The following is an 8,216-nucleotide window of genomic DNA, read 5'->3' as shown; positions in this document are numbered from 1 at the left end:
TTAGATTTTGTGCACCAATTGGGGTATTTGCAACTCCTCGTAATCATCCACAACAACCTGATTTCGAAATTTCAAGTTGGTTAATATCCTCCGTTACCATTTATCAAAATAATTTTATTTAGAAAAAATAAAAGTGATTGGTCCGTAGTACCTCGTATCTATCACCGCAGTAAGTGTACTCAACATGTAATTGTTTAGGTTCCCCAGGGCAAGGATCGCAGAAGCCCATAATGTCTAACTTCTTTACACCACCATGAAGTTGTGTCCATACAAATGATAAGTTATGGTACTGGGATCTATCGATTTTCAGATGCACGTGAAGCCAATAAACAAACTACAATGTATCCATAATCAAATTATCCAATTGGCTTCTATATTTACAAAATACATGTTTCAAGAGTCTTAAAATTGAAAGAACCCATGTTGGATGGTTTCTGGTGCACAACTTCCATAGCTTATTGAGTGGGAATTTTGTCTGCCAAATTTCTTGAGTTATTGGCTAATTAAACACAATGCATTATCACAGTAAACCAGATGACATACATTATCATATAGTCAAAGAAACAAACCTTAAGTTGCCTTAAATCGTTAACGAGGAAATTTAGAGATAATGTTACATTCAACATTTGTAAGACTAATTCATCGTTTGCTTCTCTCAGCTCATCTCATTTCTTTAAAGCTTTACGATTTCTATAGATTGCGTTAGTAATAACAAGTCCACATGTTTCTTGTTGCTTATTTCTTTTTCTGTTGGCCACATTCTCTAACAACTGCTAAGCTTTTGCAGCTGTTTTCCTTGCCTATCGGACCTTTATACACATCAAGTAAAAATATATTTTTAAAATCATTTGAACACGACTCATTAACTTATAAAAAAGTATGCAACACCAACATTTAATCTCAAAATTGTTATATGCACCACCTTCTTGTCGAAACATCAAGGAATTCAATCATGGCTTTGAAAATTATGGTGAAAGACAACGTGGATTACATCTCAACTTTCATTATATGAGAAATACTATGACCAACTACATAAGCATATAACTAGAAATAAGTTACATAGTAATATACAACAAAAAAAGATTTCAAGTATTTAGATGAAAGTAATAAAGAGGCCAAAAGGCAATAAAATTAGGAATCCTAATGCATTCGGATAAAAATACCTCGGTGGCAGTCCTTTCCATATTTTCTAGGTAATATGGTTTAAAAACAAATTTCTACATGTGTACATATAAAAATAGTCATTTATGTAAAAACAAATAAAATTACAAAAGATAAAAGCAAGAAAATATAGAGACATAACTAGTTTATCCTCTGTAGATGATATTTAGCTTGAATTGGGTACAAAATAACTTCTAAAATAATAGTTCTTATACAAGAATTAAGAGTATATCCATGCACCTAATATCTAAATAACTTATTCAATTTATCCTACAGGAAATGGAAATAAAGAACACTATTCAAACTGCATAAGCAATTGGCCTAAATTGTAAGGAGAAATAGAAGTGGTTACCTTTAGTATAAATTAAATTGATGTTGGCATTACAAATGCCCTAGTACCTAACACATAGTTAAAGTGCCTAGAAAGCAAAATTTGCACATAACAAAATAAGCCACAAATTAAAATGCAAGACTTTTAATCACTACGAAAGATCAATCTTTATTAAAAATATCTCAACAATAAAAACTAAATTTCTGAAGTTATTCCTTGCAAAAAGTCTACAACTTCTTTTACTTAAACCATACTTAGGTACAACATTTGGTTAACAGTTAATATGCTTCAGTACACGGATATAAAAGTTCATCTATATACACATTTGTGTGTAACCCATAGCATATCATGTCATAACATGTATAATTTCCTAGTGATATATTACTCAAGTGTACACCATTTGATTCTAATTCACCTAGTAGAAAATTAAGTCATATACACTTGCAATTACATATTTTAATTTCTACTACATATTAACAACCAGAATTATAATTTCTATTACACATCGACAGCTAGACAAAATTTTCTAAACAATAATATCATAAAGTTACATAACATAGTTGCTGGTTCAATTTTAAAGCATTTAAGTTCCGAGAACTGAAAATAGTGCAAAGATAGACTATTATATCCCATATGAAATTCTACACAAGCACAAATTCCAATTTCGAACCAATCCTTGTTAAACTCTGCACTAGAAGAAAAGTGCCACACATCAAAGTGTCAAACAAAAAAAATATCTATGATCTTTTAAAAAGGTAATTTTATGCTTCAGATAGAAAAAAACTCGTGAAATATGTAAAAGGACATCAATATTCTTACAGGAATAATTAACTTTTGACTTCCACGACGCAACTCTAATTTCCAAAAAATACCCTGGGCAACAAAAGAAAAGATTTAATGACCTTTATGATTTTTGCCCTATATGACAATTTTATCATACATATAAAGCATGAACTAACTAGACAAGTATATATAACACAATAGTGCCAACAAAATGATAACCCTTGGTTTGGTGTAGGAACACAATATTTCGTCATTGCTATAATTACTAATAAGTAGGACTTTACCAAATTATGGCATTATAATATGCAAGAAAAAAGAAATTACCCGGATCCCAATTGTATACAACATGCGAATAGTGCTAAAATTCAACACTTTCCTCCCACCACTAATTTCAACCTCAAGAGAAGTGCTGGAGAGAAAACAAAAGTCAGTGTAGATTTTTATGCTTAGCAACCACCGTTCTAACTACCTAAACAAAAATAGTTACTCAATTTAAAAAGTAAATTTGAATTCTTCAAGGTGCTACAGCTAAGTGAGAGCATTAAACAACTTGGTATCTTGGTGTATAAAGGGAATGTTAGTAATAATACACTTTATGGCTTTTTTGTATTCCATTAAAGTTGTTAAGTATGACTCCTATTTTAGTCAAATTTGAGAAATAACCTTCTAGTTAAACTTTGTTTATTTGTTTCAATCAAACTCTGATTAGTCTAGATTATTTTATTATTATTTGACCTATGAATTTAACCTATAAATATGCTCTTTTACGACATTAGAAAATACACCCATTAGATATTAGAACTCATAACACATTTAGAGAATTTTGTGTTTACATTTTGAGGGTTCTTCGTTTTTGGGTTTTCGGGGTTTAGTTTTTATCTCCATCTTTTGTACTATTCGTTCTTTTGCCATATTGTAAAATTATCTTTACCCGTGGTGTTTTATCCTATTTGGAGGTTTTTTTCACGTTAAATTTATGTGTTCAATTTCTCAATTTATTCCGCTATTTTTTACTTATTGCTTAATCCGGTCGATCCCAACAAGTGGTATCAGAGCTAGTTTAATTTTCATAGATCAGCCCATTTAGAGATGGTAGCAACAAGGTTTGAAATTGAGAAGTTCGATGGTGAGATAAATTTCAATCTATAGGAAGTTCGGATGATGACAATTTTAGTTCAATCCAGCTTGAAAAAGGTTGTTACCAGGAAAAAGCTTGAAAATTTAAATAAAACAGAATTGGACGAACTTGATAAAAAGGCTTTGTCTACAATCCAGTTGTGCCTCGCGAATACGGTATTACAGGAGATATTGAAGGAGAAGACCTTATCCGCATTGTAGAAAATGTTAGAAACTCTTTATACAACTAAGTATCTGGCTAACCGTTTAGTGTTGAAACAACGTCTATTTACATTTCGGATGAACGAATGTGAGCTTCTTAGAGATCACATCAGTCAATTCATTCCTCTTTTAAATGATTTAAAAAATGTTGAGGTTTAGACTGACGATGAAGATCAGGTTATGTTGTTATTGTGCTCTTTACCCCATTCATACAAGTCTTTCAGGGAGACCTTGATTTATGACAGAGACAAACTCTCGTTCGAAGATGTGAATGGTCATTTGTTGAGTAGAGACAAACTCGAAAATGAGTTTGGTTTTGATAGCAAGGAAGATAGGCAAGCTTCCGTATTGGTAGCATCAAAGAAACGTAGACAAAATGTGTCACTATTGTAAAAAGTTAGATCACATCAAAGCAGATTATTATAAACTGCGAAATAAAAGAGTTGCTGAGAGTAACGAGAAAGATGTAGCTGGTGCTAATTTGGCCGATGAAAGTGGTGATGATTCTTGTTAGTGTCAACGAGCGATAACTCCAAGCTTAAGTCCGAGTGGATTCTAGATTTGGATTGTTCTTTCCACATGTGTCTCTATAAAGAATGATTCTCCACATACAGTTCGATTGAAGGTGGAGTTATGCGCATGAGAAACAATTCATCCAGTAAGGTAATTGGTATTGGTACTGTTAAAATTAGGATACACAATGAGACGATTAAGACACTCTCATATGGCAAGTATGTACCTGATTTACGAAAGAATCTCATCTCCTTAAGTATTTTAGACTTGAAAGGATGCAAAATCAACATCGAGTCGAGCGACATTAAGGTATCTCGTGGAGCTCTTGTTTTGTTAAAAGGTAAAATGACCGACAGTCTTTATTCTGGAAGGTTCTACAGTGGCCGGTGAAATCGAACGTCCCTCGTCCGCTATGGAGTCAAAGTCAACTTGTTCGGAGTGGAGACATCTTAGTTATAGGAGGGAAAATGTATGACTATTTCATTGAAGAGGGGTTCTCTTTTGGATGTAGGTTTTGAAAAGTTAGGGCAGTGTATTCGTGAACATCAAACTCGAGTTAGTTTTGATTTTGACAGTGTACAAGTTGAATGCTAGAAGTCTTCTAGTTTCTAAGCACAATTTCGACTCAGTTAATTCCCTGCATAGTTCAAGATATGCTCGTGGCGGGATTTGACAAAGATGGCGTTGTGGAAATATGAGTCAATGTGGAGATTTGTTAAGTATGACTCTTATTTCAATCAAATTTGAGAAATAATCTTCTAGTTAAACTCTATTTATTTGTTTCAATCAAACTCTGATTAGTTTATATTATTTTATTATTATTTGACCTATGAATTTAACCTATAAATATACTCTTTTACAACCTTGGAAAATACACCTATTAAAGATTAGAACTTATAACACATTTATAGAATTTTGTGTTTAAGTTTTGAGGGTTCTTTATTTTCGGGTTTTCGGGGTTTAGTTTTTATCTTCATCTTTTGTACTCTTCGTTCTTTTTCCATTATAGTAAAATTATATTTACCCGTGGTTTTTTTTATCTTCTTTGGAGGGTTTTTTCACGTTAAATTTATGTGTTCAATTTCTCAATATCTTTTGCTATTTTTACTTGTTCGCTGCTTAACCGAATTGATTCCCAATAAAAGTATTTGGAATAAGCACATATTTGAAAGCCTACTTACTTTATGCTGATTTGTTAGTTTGCTTAACATATGCAGATAAGCAAACTAATCATTTAGGTTGGAGTTAAGCACATCTCAACAACTTTATTGAGTTTACAAATAAATTAAGCAAACATGACAAGTGTACATTGACTTCAAACTGTGTTTCAATTATTTTAGCCTAGTTATTATCGAACGCCCATGATACTTTCTCCTTCTCATATTGGGAAGCATCCCTTTTAAATGTATGATTTTAAAAGAACTATTAAACCACTTATCCACTTCCAGTGGAATGACAATAGGGGAATTGTTTCTATCTGCTATTGGGACAGCATTCTGCAAGAAAATGACACTTATGCAAAAGATTTTAATATACATTTGTTGAGTATCGTCCTTATTACAATATTGAATACCATCTAAGCATATCTCATTGTCCAGATCATGCAATATATCATATATGTAAAGCTCAAAAATAGAGTGGAAGAAACATGTCATTCTAAACAGTGCACTAGATTTTATCTACACAATATAATAGAAATTCAGTATCATCATAAACAACATAAAAGAATAAATACCAACTTGCCTAGCATATCAATCATCAATATCAATTATGCAAGCATACCTTCTATACCTGTCTACAATACGAACATGAGATTAAGGAACAACGATGAGTATAGCAAGCGAAGATCCCAAAAGAATGTGTGCCAAACTGCGATTCTTAAGGTGAACGGAATTATGAAAAATAAATGCAACTAGGATCATGCTGGAAAAAAAGTAATAAGCAAGAATACGAGGCATTAGGGAAAATAAGTTGAAAAGGTGGACTAAGAAAGGTAAGAGTACTAATGATATGTTATCATTACAATATGCAAAATGACCATCCATTTGTCCTTATCCCCATAGGAGGTTGAAACAACAATATTGACAAATGATAATCAGCATCAATATGCCTACCAATTATAGCTCTAAATTTTATAAGCTTTTTGACAAATTTCATAGTTGATCTCTATTCAAAGTCAAGTTCCAATGCATAAACAAACATAGGACACTAATATTTCACTAGAAAATTCGGGATGCTAATTGACTATTTTAAGCTAAGAGCGTAAAAAAATGTAACTTTAAGGGTCTACCCTAGTCCAAGAAGAAGTGAATCTAAGTACAAAAACTGCACAAAAAGTCTTTTGGATATCAAAGGCATCTTCTAGCCTATTTAATTTATATAAATTTTGATGTTTTCTGAAAGGAAACTACACTGGTATTTTCTTTCTGTTAGTTATTCTGCAATAAATTTGGTGACAAAAATAGTGAACATTGACTCACATTCACATCTCCACCAGCAGACATATTATCTTCTTTCATTTTCCATCCAACCATAATAGATGACTCTAGACTTAGCACAAGTTCTATCTGTAAAAGTAATGAACACAAAAAACCAATTGATTAAGAATAGAGCCCAAACATATCAGCTAAAATTAAGAGTTAGCCTTTCACAATTTCCCGGTGAAGAATGATAAACCAACTTAAATTAAAAACAAAAAGGCATACATTTCCACTTGCTTTATCGAAGAGTTGATGAGTCCAGGAATTTGAAAGATTAATTGAACCATCATGTAGAGACTTTGGAATGGCCATTGTGGTAGTTGAGTGTAATGATAACTGACTAGGAAAAAAGAGAGGAGAGAATGAGGATACAAAGTAAAAACTACTACATAGTAGACAAATAGAGTTAAACCCCAAATGCCTGTTGTGTTGTCTGCACCCCAATAATACTATGTAAGCCAACTGATCCTATAAGTTCTATGGAAGAAGTTGAAGAAATTCCATGCCTAAATACAGCTGAGGCAACCATACCACCGAAATTTCCTTTGACTCCCAAATTTCCACCAATTGCAAAAGTATTATGTTTTGATAATTAAGAATGAACTTCACTAGTCATAACCATTCTAAAATTTAAAGAAAAACAATTCAACTAAATCATTCAAAATGAACTAACATGAACTAGTCATAACCATTCTAAAATTAATGTAATGCAATTATAAAGAAACATGAACTAACAAGCATTCAACTAAATCAATCAAATTAAGAACACCAAAAAAAAAAAGGGGCAATACCCTCCCATAATGCCATCACCATTTTAGATATTGAGGCAGTGATAAATTAGCCAAAATTGTACCCGTAAGTAAAAGAAAATGAGCCGACATCTCTTTTTATTCATCCACGCGTCTTAACTTTTCGAGTTGTTCTTTTATCTCTTCCAGTTTATTCAACTTTGGGCCAAGCTCTAATCCAGAATTCAAACCTTCCATACCATAAATATCGTATATTTGCCTCTTGTTTTCATCAGATAATATCTTATATGCTTCAAATATCCTTTGGAAATTCTCCGTAGCAGTTTCCTTCATCTAAACTTTTTTTTTTAAAAAGAAACATTAATATCGACTTGAAAAAGTATTAAAAATTTTTTTGAATAAGGAAAACTTACATGTGGAGCTTGATATTTGTCAAGGTGATAAACTTGAGCCTATTGTCGATAACTCTATGAACTTCTTCATCGGGGGCGTCTGGAGATAAGTCTAACAATGCGTACATTTCTCTGTTCGGAGGTCCGTTGGCTTCATCTTCCTTCATTTGTTTTGCTTCAATTTTGGAAGCAGATGATAAAAGTTGGGATCTATTGTATGTTAAGTAAATAATTTTTTTAGAGAAAAAATGATTTTTTTTCATTTTTGTTTAGGATTAAACATACAATTAGCCACTAAACAATAGAAATTTTTTTTGATTACTTAATTAAAAAAATTACAATTTGATCCCTAATATTTTGAAAATTATTTCTTGTCATTTTTGGATTTTTTTTCATGTAGTGGGCAATTATTTTTTTTACAAGAATAGATAATGGATATTTTTATATTAATAATACAAGAAAAAATTGG

The 8,216-nt window shown here is 31.8% G+C and overlaps 1 pseudogene; it reads right to left on the bottom strand.

Moving 5' to 3' along the window:
• Positions 1-7,914, bottom strand: LOC107929352 (chaperone protein dnaJ 13-like; annotated as a pseudogene).
• Between the last annotated feature and the right edge of the window lie 302 nt (positions 7,915-8,216).

Source organism: Gossypium hirsutum, chromosome D08, assembly GCF_007990345.1.
Source record: "Gossypium hirsutum isolate 1008001.06 chromosome D08, Gossypium_hirsutum_v2.1, whole genome shotgun sequence".
NCBI classification, from domain to species: domain Eukaryota; kingdom Viridiplantae; phylum Streptophyta; class Magnoliopsida; order Malvales; family Malvaceae; genus Gossypium; species Gossypium hirsutum.
Note: the sequence above shows the minus strand (reverse complement) of the source record. Positions and strands in the feature narration are given on the sequence as shown.